This window comes from Equus caballus, chromosome 26 (assembly GCF_041296265.1).
Source record: "Equus caballus isolate H_3958 breed thoroughbred chromosome 26, TB-T2T, whole genome shotgun sequence".
Classification (NCBI taxonomy): Eukaryota; Metazoa; Chordata; class Mammalia; order Perissodactyla; family Equidae; genus Equus; species Equus caballus.
This window is the reverse complement of record NC_091709.1, coordinates 9,540,736-9,554,412: the sequence shown is the minus strand read 5'-3', so window position 1 is coordinate 9,554,412 and position 13,677 is coordinate 9,540,736.

Sequence of the window (13,677 nt, the reverse complement as noted above, 5' to 3'; positions counted from 1 at the left end):
GGGCCCTGAGGCAGATCCCAGAGCACTGCCTGAGTTGAAGACATGTAGTGGAGATTCTAAGGAGTCCTGAGAATCTAGAGTTCACAGGACACAGTACCAGAGAGGAGAGAACTGCTCATAGAGACAACCCTAGAGATATGCGGAAGTACCTCCTCAAGTATCAGCTGAGTACTGATTAGCAAATGCACGTGAGAAAGCTACCTGAGGTTGGATTAGAGGCAACAGTGCCGGCCACTCACATAGAGCCAGGCATAGTGCTTGTCCCCACTAGCCAGGTGAGAAAATCCCATGATTCTAAAGCATTGGGAATAGTACATGGAAGCGTCTTATCTCCACAGTAGGGATTCATTAGTACTGGACTAAGCACTGAGCTGGTCCCACCTAAGAATCTTAAATTCAAGAGTCAAAAGGTCAAACTGGGAGAGTTCTCATCAAGATGGCATTGTGAGCAGACGTTGAACTCGCCTCCTCCCACAAACACAACCAGGTTACAACAATTTTAGGAAGAATCACTCTGGATTGAAAACTGAAAACTGGATAAAAAGAACCCCCACAACAAGGGACAGTCCTGACGAAAGCAGAAGAGGCAGTAACTCCGGCCAGAGAGAAAAAAAGCCACCTTTGGGAGCAGCAGAGCTTCTCAGCCAGCCAGGTGGGAGCCAACCTAAGGATATCCAGATTGCATCTTGAGACACCTAAGAGTCTCCTGCTGCTATACATCGGAAGGTGGATGGACGTCCCCCCCAAGGAGGAGGTGGAAATAGGTGAAAACTCTCTGACCCCCGACCCCCAGACAGCCTAGTTCGTGCAGGAGGCTCTCTTCCAGCAGACTCCCCCATAGCATCGCCACACACCAAAGGTGGGAGTGTGCACTCACCAGCGGAGCGACGGTGGAAACAGGTGACAACAGCCCTACTCAAGCCCCCCGCGATTACACCTAAACCCAGGGGGAATCCCCAGCAGGCAAGGCCTCCGCTCGCCATTAGCAGGGAGACTCCGCCCAGAATCCAGTACAAAGGGAAGCTCCTGGCGGGCAGATTCCCTGGCACGGCACCAGATCACAAGCTGCTGCTGGGCCCACGGTCTCCGGTGCACGGGTCAGTGCAGGGGGGGCACCCGGACTTCCCGTGGACGTGCTTGGGGACACGGTTGGAGGTCCAGTGCCCAGCTCTGCCGCCCGGGGGGATGCTCCAGGGTCCCACACCCCTCTAGCAGGGAGGGCCTCTGCTCGCCATTGGCAGGGAGGCCCCGCCCAGCATTGAGAACACCAGGAAGCTCCCTAGAGCAGAATTCCCCACAAGGCAGCAGCTGACAAGCCACCGCCAGGCCCACGGACTCTGGCTGTGTCCCAGACGAGGCAAGGGGCTCCCAGAGATCCCATGAGAGTTGAATGGGGCAGAGTGGAGCTCCAGTGAAACAGCTACATAGCCCAGGGGGAACTCCAGGTTCCTACAGCAGCCTCAGTGAAAGCCTCTGCACAGCACTAGTGGAGAGGTTCCGACTGGCAATCGCAAGGCGGGAAGGCCCTGGGGCAAAAGTAGCATAGCTAGGTGAGCTAACAACAGACTGCAGAAGATACCCATAGCTCTGCTGGGACCTATAGTGGACAAGTGTGATCTTGTGGGCTCTGTTAGGTACAAAGCGGCAATTATAGGTGATCCTGCTCCTGGCTGCTGGGAAAGCCCGCAACACCACTGCAGACCACAAGGAGGGAGTGCGTCTAAGTGGGCTGCAACAGTAGGCACCAGCAGCTTGAGGTCCCCTTGCGATTGCCCCCACAACTGACGAGGGACCCCACAGGACCACTGTGACTACGAGGAGGGGTCCAGGTCCAGTCAGTAACAGCTGACAGGGTTCCTGGTTGGTGCAGTCTAAACAGCTGCCCACCCCCCCACACCAGTCATAACAAGTGGAAGCGGCAGCTAAACTCTATCTCTATGCAGAGGCACAAATCCACGCCATCAAACAGTATGAAAAAATGTATTAAATCTCCAGAACAGAAGGAAAATGATAAGCAACCAGAAAACAACCCCAAAGACAATGAAATCTATAACCTACATGACGATGATTTCAAAACTGCCATTATTAAAAAAAACTCAACGAGTTAAAAGAGAATTCAGATAGACAACTCAATGAGTTCAGGAGCTATGTCACAAAAGAGCTTCACACTATAAAGAAGAACCAATTAGAAATACTGGAGATGAAGAACACAATGGAGGAGATTAAGAAAAATCTGGACTCTCTGAACACTAGGGTCGATAATATGGAGGACAGAATTAGCAATTTGGAGGATAGGAATATAGAAATGCTGCAGATAGAGGAGGAGAGAGAACTAAGACTAAAAAGAAAGGAAGAAACTCTCCGAGAATTATCCAACTCATTTAGGAGATGCAACATAAGGATTATAGGTATACCAGCGGGAGAAGAGAAGGAGAAGGGGGCAGAAGGTCTGTTCAAAGAAATAATAGCTGAGAACTTTCCAAATTTGGGAAGAGAGATGGAACTTCATGTGACAGAAGCCAATAGATCTCCAAACTTTATTAACGCAAGAAGACCAACCCCAAGGCATATAGTAGTGAAACTAGCAAAAGTCAACGACAAAGAGAAAATACTAAGGGCAGCCAGGCAGAAGAAAATAACTTGCAAAGGAAACCCCCATAAGGCTATCAGCAGATTTCTCGGGAGACCTTACAGCCTAGAAGAGATTGGAATGAAATATTCAAAACTCTGAAGGACAAAAACCTGCAGCCAAGAATACTCTACCCAGCAAAAATATCCTTCAAATACGATGGAGAAATAAAAACTTTCCCAGATAAACAAAAGTTAAGGGAGTTCATCACCACAAAACCTCCTCTTCAAGAAATGCTCAGGAAGAACCTCATTCCTGAAAAATCAAAAAAAGGAAAGGGGTTACAAAATCCAGCACAAAGGAGATAAGCAGAAGGACAATAACACAAAGTAACAGCTCTCCATCAGGACAAAATGTAAAAGAACCGGAAAACAAGTGATAAAATGGCAACAGTAGGCCCCCACGTTCCCATACTCACTCTAAACGTGAATGGATTGAACTCTCCAATCAAAAGTCACAGAGTGGCAGGATGGATCAAAGAACAGGGCCCAACAACATGCTGCCTCCAGGAAACACACCTCAGCCCCAAAGACAAACACAGACTCAAAGTGAAGGGATGGAAGACAATACTCCAAGCTAATAATGAACAAAAGAAAGCAGGTGTTGCCATACTTATATCAGACAAAGTAGACTTCAAAGCAAAACAGATAAAGAAAGACAAAGAGGGGCAGTATATAATGATAAAAGGGACGCTCCATCAAGATGACATAACACTTATAAATATATATGCACCTAACACAGGAGCACCAAAATTTGTAAAGAAACTATTAACAAAACTAAAATGAGACATCAACAGCAATACAATAATAGTAGGGGACCTCAACACCCCATTAACACCAATGGACAGATCATCCAGACAGAAAATCAACAAGGAAATTATAGAATTAAATGAAAAATTAGATCAGATGGACCTAATAGATATATATAGGACACTTCATCCAAAAACAGCAGGTTACACATTCTTCTCAAGTACGCATGGAACATTCTCAAGGATAGATCATATCTTGGGAAACAAAGCAAGCATCAATAAGTTCAAGAGGGTTGAAATAATATCAAGCATCTTTTCTGATCATGATGCTATGAAACTAGAAATCAACTACAAGAATAAAGCTGGGAAAGGGTCAAAAATGTGGAGACTAAACAACATGCTACTGAACAAACAATGGATTATTGAAGGAATTAAAGAAGAAATCAAACATTATCTGGAGACAAATGAAAATGAAAACACACCATACCAAATGATTTGGGATGCAGCAAAGGCAGCCCTAAGAGGGAAATTCATTGCAATACAGGCTCACCTCAATAAGCAAGAAAAATCTTACATAAACAACCTCAAACGACACCTAACGGAATTAGAAAAGAAGAACAAACAAAGCCCAAAGTCAGTAGAAGGAGGGAAATAATAAAAATTAGAGCACAAATAAATGATATTGAAACAAAAAAGACAGTAGAAAGGATCAATGAAACAAAGAGTTGGTTCTTCAAAAAAAATTAACAAAATCGACAAACCCTTAGCCAGACTCACTAAAAAAAAAAAAGAGAGAAGTCTCAAATAAATAAAATTAGAAACGAGAGAGGAGAAATCACAACAGATACCGAAGAAATACAAAGGATCATAAGAGAATACTATGAAAAACTATATGCCAACAAATTGAACAACCTAGAAGAAATGGATAAATTCCTAGACTCATACAACCTACCCAAACTGAATCAGGAAGAAATAGAGAATCTGAATAGACCAATCACAAGTAAAGAAATAGAAACAGTAATCAAAAATCTCCCCAAAAGTAAGAGTCCAGGACCAGATGGCGTCTCTGGAGAATTCTACCAAACATTCAAAGAAGACTTAATACCTATCCTTCTCAAACTATTCCAGAAAATAGAGGAAGATGGAGCACTCCCTAATACATTCTATGAAGCCAACATCACCCTGATCCCCAAACCTGACAAGGACAACACAAAGAAGGAAAACTACAGGCCAATATCACTGATGAACATAGATGCAAAAATCCTCAACAAAATTCTGGCAAACCGAATACAGCAATACATCAAAAAGATTATACACCATGATCAAGTGGGATTTATACCAGGGACACAGGGATGGTTCAACATCTGCAAGTCAATCAACGTGATTCACTACATTAACAAAATGAGAAACAAAAACCACATGATCATCTCCATAGATGCAGAGAAAGCATTTGACAAGATCCAACATCCATTTATGATAAAAACCCTCAATAAAATAGGTGTAGAAGGAAAGTACCTCAAAATAATAAAGACCATATATGACAAACCCACAGCCAACATCATACTCAACGGACAAGAACTGAAACCCATCCCTCTCAGAACAGGAACAAGACAAGTGTGCCCACTTTCACCACTCCTATTCAACATAGTACTGGAGGTGTTGGCCAGAGCAATTCGGCAGGAAAAAGAAATAAAAGGAATCCAAATAGGCAATGAAGAAGTAAAACTCTCGGTGTTTGCAGACGACATGATCTTATATATAGAAAACCCCAAAGAATCCATAGGAAAACTATTAGAAACAATCAACAGCTACAGCAAAGTTGCAGGGTATAAAATCAACATACATAAATCAGTAGCATTTCTATATGCTAACAATGAACTAACAGAAAAAGATCTCAAGAACTCAATCCCATTCACGATCGCATCAAAAAGAATAAAATACCTTGGGATAAATTTAACCAAGGAAGTGAAAGAGCTATACAATGAAAACTAAAAGACCTTCTTGAAAGAAATTGACGATGACATAAAGAGATGGAAAGACATTCCATGCACATGGATGGAAGAATAAACATAGTTAAAATGTCCATACTACCTAAAGCAATCTACAGATTCAACGCTATCCCAATCAGAATTCCAATGTCATTCTTTACAGAAATTGAACAAAGAATCCTAAAATTCATATGGGGCAACAAAAGACCCTGAATTGCTAAAGCAATCCTGAGAAAAAAGAACAAAGCTGGAGGCATCACAATCCCTGACTTCAAAACATACTACAAAGCTACAGTAATCAAAACAGCATGGTACTGGTACAAAAACAGATGCACAGATCAATGGAACAGAATTGAAAGCCCAGAAATACAACCACACACCTATGGACAGCTAATCTTTGACAAAAGAGCTGAGGGCCTACAATGGAGGAAAGAAAGTCTCTTCAACAAATGGTGCTGGGAAAACTGGACAGCCACATGTAAAAGAATGAAAATCAACCATTCTTTTTCACCATTTACTAAAATACTCAAAATGGATCAAAGACCTAAAGATTAGGCCTGAAACAATAAGTCTTCTAGAAGAGAATATCGGCAGTACACTCTTTGACATCAGCTTCAAAAGAATCTTTTTGGACACCATAACCCCTCACATGAGGGAAACAATAGAAAGTATAAACAAATGGGACTTCATCAGACTAAAGAGCTTCTTCAAGCCAAGGGAAAACAGGATTGAAACAAAGAAACAGCCCACTAATTGGGAAAAAATATTCACAAGTTATTTATCAGACAAAGGGTTAATCTCCATAATATACAAAGAACTCACACAACTCAACAATAAAAAATCAAACAACCCAATTACAAAATGGGCAGGGGACATGAACAGACATTTCTCCAAAGAAGACATATGGATGGCCAATAGACACATGAAAAGATGCTCATCATCACTAATCATCAGGGAAATGTAAATCAAAACTACACTAAGATATCACCTTACACCTGTTAGAATGGCAAAAATATCCAAAACCAAGAGTGACAAATGTTGGAGAGGCTGTGGAGAAAAGGGAACCCTCATACACGGTTGGTGGGAATGAAAACTGGTGCAGCCACTGCGGAAAACAGTATGGAGATTCCTCAAAAAGTTAAGAATAGAAATACCTTATGACCCAGCCATCCCATTACTGGATATCTATCTTAAGAACCTGAAATCAGCAATTCCAAAAATTCCATGTACCCCTATGTTCATCGCAGCATTATTCACATTAGCCAAGTCATGGAACCAACCTAAGTGCCCAGCAACTGATGATTGGATAAAGAAGATGTGGTATATATACACAATGGAATACTACTCAGCCATAAAAAAGGACAAAGTCGTCACATTCACAACAACATGGATAGACCTTGAGGGTATTAGGTTGAGTGAAATAAGCCAGACAAAGACGAACTCTGTATGACTCCACTCATAGGTGGTAGTTAACATATGGACAAAGAGAACTGATTGGTGGTTGCCAGGGGAAAGGGGGGTGGGGGGAGGGCACTAGGGGTGAAGTGGTGTACCTACAACATGACTAATAATGATGTACAACTGTAATTTCACAAGGATGTTAACTTTCATAACCTTAATAAAAAAAAGAGTCAAACTGTTTTCACGTAATATAATTATAACTCAGAACAAAGCTCAAAAATCCTTATAAGAATGTAAAAATATCCAACAACCAACCAGGTGAAATTTACATAGTCTAAGATCCAATAAAAAATTACTGAGCATGGAAAGAAGCTGGCGAATAAGAGCCATTATGAAGAATGAGCTGCTCAATCAAAACCCATCCAGATGGACACGTGTTAGAATTAGCAAACAAGAACATTAAAAACGTTATTATAACTGTAGTTCATTCATTTCAAAAAGTTAAGTAGTGACATGAAAGATATTAAAAAAGACCAAAGGCAAACTTTTAGAGATTAAAACTACAATGTGTGAAATGAAAATGTTGAATGGGATTAATGGCAGATTAGACATTTCAGAAGAAAAGATTAGAAGATTAGTAAACTTGAAGACACAGCAACGGAACTACCCAAATTAAAACATACAGGGAACAGGGAATTTTTAAAAAATGAACAAAGCTGTGGGCTGTGGCACATTCAAGCAGACTAATCTACACACACTTGTAGCTCCTGAACGAGAGGAGAGAGAGGAGAGGACAGAAAAATTGTCTGAAGAAATACAGCTGAAATTTTTTCGAAATTTGATAAAAACAATAAAGCCACAGATCCAGAAAGCTCAACAAACCCCAAGCACCAAAATTGTGAAGAAAACTACACCAAGGCTCACCATAATCAAATTGCTCAAAACCAGGGTAATCTTAAAAGCAACCAGACAAAACAGACACAATATATGCAGAGGGAGAAAAATTCAGATGACAGCAGATTCCCTGTCAGAAACAACGCAAGCAAGACCGTGAAGCAACAATTTTCAAGTGCTGAAAGAAAAACACTTGTCAAGTCTACACCCAGTGAAAAAGTTTCAGAAAGGAAGGTGAAATAAAGACATCTTCAGACATACAAATGCTGAAAGATCTCCAACATACCCACACCATGAGAGACATGAAAGGAAATCCTTCAGTTAGAAGAACAATGATGGAAATATAATCCATACCAAGGAATAAAGAGCTCTGGAAATCGTAAATTCGTGGGTAAATATAGGATTCTCTCCTGATTATTTAAATCTTTTTGAAGATAATTCAGTGTTCAAACAAAAATAGTATCAATATAACACGGAGTTTATGGCATATATAAGTAACGTCCTATGGCAACAATAGCACGAAGGTCAGGAGGGGAGAAAGGTGAGTATTCTATTTAGAGTTCCGTGACCTATTTGAAGGTAGAGGGTGATAGAGAAAGGTGTATGCCACGGAACCTAAAACAACAACTAAAATAACACAACAATGTTACAGCTAAGAAGGAAACAATGGAAATAAAATGAAATCATAAAAAAAATATTTAATTAAACCAAATAAAAGGAGAAAAAGATGGAAAAGGGAGCAAGGACCACATGAATCAAATAGAAAACAACAAGATGATAAGTTTAACCTACCCACACTAATAATCACATTAAATGTAAATTGTCTAAATATCCAAATTAAAAGGAGGAAATTGTCAGATTGGATTAATAAACCAAAACCCAACTTTATACTGCCTACAGAAAACACACTTCAAATATAAAGGTACAAATAGGCTAAGAGTAAAAGAATGGAATGAGATATATCATGCTATTTCTAATCAAAGAAAGTTATAACAGCCATATTAGTATCATACTAAGCAGATTTCAGAGCAAAGACGTTTACCAGGGTGAAGAATGTCATTTCACCATGGCAAAGTTGTCGATTTATCAAGAGGACAAAACATTCCTAAATGTTTATTCGCCTAATAATAGAGCTTCAAAATACATGAAGCAGAAATTTATAGAACTGTAAGGAGAAATAGGCAAATCCACGAGGATATTCAGAGAGGTCAATCCCATTCTCTCAATGATTGATGGAACAGGTAGATGGAAAATCAGTAATGCCTTCTGTTCTCAGAGGTCAGCAATGGAGGGCCTGAGAGCTCAATCCACCCTTCCCCCTGTGCCACCTGTCCTTGTAAATAACATGTGACTGGGCGAGAGACAAGCTCATTCACTTATGTATTGTCAGTGGCTGCTTTCACATTGTAACAGAAAAGTAGTGTTTAGGGAGAAATTTATAGCACCAGGTGCTGATATTTTGTGCAGAATGAAAATAAAAACCGACACATCAAACTTGTGAAATATCACTAAAGCATTACTTAGAGGTAAATTTATAGCACTAAGTGCCAATATAAAAAAGAAAAAATATCTCAAATAAATGACTTCAACTTCCACCTTAAGAGAGCATAATTGTGACCGAGATTCTATGGCCTCCAAAGCCTAAAATGTTCCTATCTTTCTCTTTAAAGAAAAGTTTACTGTTGTATAACATAGAAGATTGACAGAGTACAACCACTTTGACCTAACAGACATTTATCAAACACTCCATTCAGCAGTAGCAGAACACACATTCTTTTCAAGTGCGCATGGAACTTACCAAGAAAGACCATATTCTGATCCAAAAAGCAAGTCTCAATTAATTCAAAAGAATTAAAGTCATACAACTATGTTCTCTGATCACAGTGGAATTAAATGGGGAAGATGCGCACATCTGTCGAAGCCTCATAGTGATGGTATCACGTGTGCACACATATGTCAAAACTTACCAAGTTATCCATGTTAGATATGTGCAGTTTATCATATATCTGTTGTACTTCAATAAAACTTTTTTTTTTAAAAAAGGCATTAAAAATAAGCGAGGCAGTTTAACTTCTCTGAGCTGAGCTTTGTTGGTCCGCAGGTGGCTGGCTGGTCTTGAATGCCTTTAGCTGAGATGACTTCCTTCTGTTCCATGTAATCTCTCATTGGCCAGAGGGCTGGCCTAGACTTTTTTACAGTGTGGTAGCAGGGTTGCAAAAACGAGAAAGCGCAACTGTGTAAGGAGCAAGCAGAAGCACGTAAGGCTGCTGCAGGGCTAGGCTCTGCATGGGCATGCTGACGCCTCTGCTGCATTCTGTGGGTCAAAGCAAGGTACGGGCGAGTCCAGATTCAAGGGATGGGTGAAACACTCTGCCTCTTGACGAGAGGAGCTGCAGTCATGTTGTAAAGGGGGAGAGATACAGAGAAGGGACTAACTGAGGCTATTTTTGCAATTAATCTAACTTAGAATGATTATTAAACCATAGATTTAACCATTTTGATGTATTGTAGTCAATAGCAGTTATGCTTACTGATATTCAAATTGCCCGTTTTAGGACAGTGGGAGCCAGTGTTTACTTGGAAACACTTTGGAGCCATCGTAGGTAGATTGACAGCATCTCAAACTCTTCTAGAATTCTTGCCTTTCAAACCACTCCAAGCTTCAAGCTGCAGACATTAGCGATGTGATCCTCTGGCTTCTGTCCCAGCTTTTCCACACTCAACATAAATTCAAATTCTTATAATAAACCCTTTTATCTCTACAATAGTTGTTGTGGCTCTTCTCTTGTTTGAATCCAGGCCGATAAAGAGTTTCTTCAAGTAGGCTCCTGAGTCCTTTTGACACAGCATGTGCAGTCTTTGATAACTCACTTACTTCCTGGTGTAAAAAGATATTCTAAAGTCATCTTTTACTCTTACTGCCCAAGATCTTGTTCAGTCGTTTCTTCAGGGACCTCTTGTTTTTCTTAAGTCACTTGGAATGGTTTCTCTCTGTCTGAGTATATGGTTTATTAATAATAGCTCCTATCACTATTTGACATTAATCATCTATTTTTTTGCTCATAGTCTGTCTCCTCCATGAGAATACAAGTCCAATGAGAGCAAAGACTTTGCTTCGTGGACCACTGCATCCCTAGCACGTTTCCTGTGACTAAAAAATTTTTTCTTACTCTTATCAAGGGATTTCTTACAATTTCTGTTTTATTACCAATAGCTTGAGCCCCTTTAAGGCAGGATTAACTCCTCCACCAGAAATTTAAAAGCTTACTTTCTTACTTTATTTATAAAATGTATCCCACAGATTTCTGATGTCATTTTTTAAGTCTATACGCAATGAAGAAAATGTTGGCAAAATAAATAAGTTTAAACCTTTTAGGTTAAAAATTACTTTGCAAGGTGACAAGCTAGTTGCTAGTTTTTTGTTTTTATTATACTGAAATTAAATTCAACATTTACAATTTCAAAAAAAAGTGCCTAGAAAAGTGCCTGTGATGCGCCAGGCATTCTTCTTGCCGGGACAAGGCTTCAGATACATAGAGGAAGAATCCACTACCCCAGGACAAAAGTAAGTGTGGCTTCCAGCAAAAATTTCCTGCAATGCAGCTGTTATGCAACACCTGGTAGCTCTGTGGTTTTCATGGACACAAAAAATAAACAGCGAACTGAGAAAATCACTAGCCCAGTAGTCTGTTCTGTATAAGTACACTGATACCAAACGTTTGATGCTAACTACAAAGCCAGATAGTCAGTATGCAGATCAATATATGGTACAAATTGAAATGTGAATAATCATAATCACACCACTACAAACCATGTTTTTCATAAAATGTCTCCAATTTTCATATTGACAGGCTGAGTACCTGTAATTGGAGAAAGGCTTCAGATTAAAGAAATATAATCTTTCTACCATAAACTTCAGTAATTTGAATTGATTGAAGTAAAAGAGTAGCTATAAATTTGTTGGTGTTTTAACAAATTCAAATTACCACAGCTAAACTAAAATAGTATAGCTGGAAAGCTTCTTTACATTTTACCAAGCAATATGCTTTAATATAAAATTTAACATTTGTATTTGTAAGAAGTGTTTCCAAAACCAATAGGTTTTTAAAAACAACTCTCATCTTCTTATTTTATTATTTTAAACATGCATTCTTCTGTGTTCTTTATAAACTTGTTTGTACAACCTACAAAGACATTCTAAATTATTGATATCTGAATTCTTAAGTTTTAGTGTTTTGTAAAGTAGTAACACACTAAAGATGGAAAATGTTCACTCTAAATGAGTTAGAAACCACTCACAGATTTCTTAAAGCCAGAAAAGTAAACAGGAACGACCTCATCAGTACTGTGAAACCAACATCCAAGTTGTGGTCTACTGTGGCAAATTGCATCTGTTTGGTAAACTATGAATGGGTTAATGAGATCATAGTAAGAATTTGTATTCTTTTTATACTATAAACGTAAAATATGTTGTCTCAAGCCAGGGAAGGCTATACAAAAGAATCTATTAATCTATAATAGAAACATATCTATTTCTGAGAGCCCAAAACTCATTTTACTGTAAGTTTTGATGAGGCAGGAATAGGAAAAGCAGAGCATGCTGGGTAACAGTAGTACACTCCCACAGCAGCACGAAGAGAATGATCAGATTGCAAGTCTTCCAGGCTTGCAATGGTTTTCTACTTAACTAAATAACACACACACACTCATTCTTTCCTCTCAGCCTGGGTCATCCTGGAAGCAGACACCAAGATAGAATTAGAAATACAAGAGTTCCAGTAGAGGTAACACCTGCGCAAGATCAAGAGCAGACGGAGCGAAAGTGGGCCGAGAAAGCCTACAGCCCACAATGCAAGTCTGACACCTGTGACAGTGAAAGGGGAAGGATGAAAGACTGAGGAGGAAGAGCCTCAGACTATGCTGCAGCTCTGAGGAAGTCTCAGTCAGCCCCAGAGCACGGGTGCAGACTGCCCACAGAGGAGTTTCAAGTTGGGAGGAAATTGCCGTGCTTAGAACCCTTGCTGTGCTCGATCTCTCCAGGGAGCTGCTTGGAGAGAGCTTGACCTTGATTTGAACTCTGGGGCAGATCCTGAAGGCACTGCTGTTGGAGACTGTCAGCTCACTGCCCTCCTTGTGCCTGCTTGTCTCTTGAGGGGAGATCTAAGCAGCACACTGTCATGGCTGCCACACTTCCCATTCAAGTTATAGTGATCCGTAAATCTCTCTTTCTCTTTAATGATAAGATAGATCATTTTTAAATGCCAAATATAATAAATGCTATCTTAATAATATGTCATATGGACTATTCGACCTCTCAGTTATTGTGAAAATAAAATGTTTGCAAGGAAAAAAATATTCTAAAAGGTTTCAGAGAGATGGACCAAGACATCTACAATGGAGCAAGAATAAAAATGACATCTGGCTTCTCAACAGCAGCCGCAGAAGCAAGGAAACAAAAGAGTACTTATTTGAAAGTGCTGAAGGACCTGTGAGTTAGAATTTTATATCTAGGAATCATTTAAATGTGAGGATAAGATGAAGATGTTCTCCAGCATACAACGTCTCAGAAGTTTTATCACACATAGCCATTATCAAAACCACTTTTGGAAGAAGCATTCCAGAAAGAAGAGGAAGGAACAATTAATAATATTTACTGTTTTTTTAAATATAATCATTATCCCAAAAAAGAGAGAGAAAACAATAAAAAGAGAGAAAAAGATGCATCGATAAGGATTCTGAGATAAATTAATAACAATGTCAACATGGTTGGCGAGTGATAGACTGGTGGGAGCTGAGAGAGGGCTAAGATGCTAATCTTCTTTGAAGGGAACATATCAATATTGTTTTAGACTGGATTTTCCAAAAATCAGAACCCGAGCCAATGATTTGAGTGAAATATTTTATTTTGGTGGTGACCCAAGAAGCGTCAATAGGGAAACACAGCAGTAAAACAGGGAAAAGAAGAAAGTCAGTATAGGATATGTATGTTAAGGAATAGTTGTCACTTTGGGCAATGA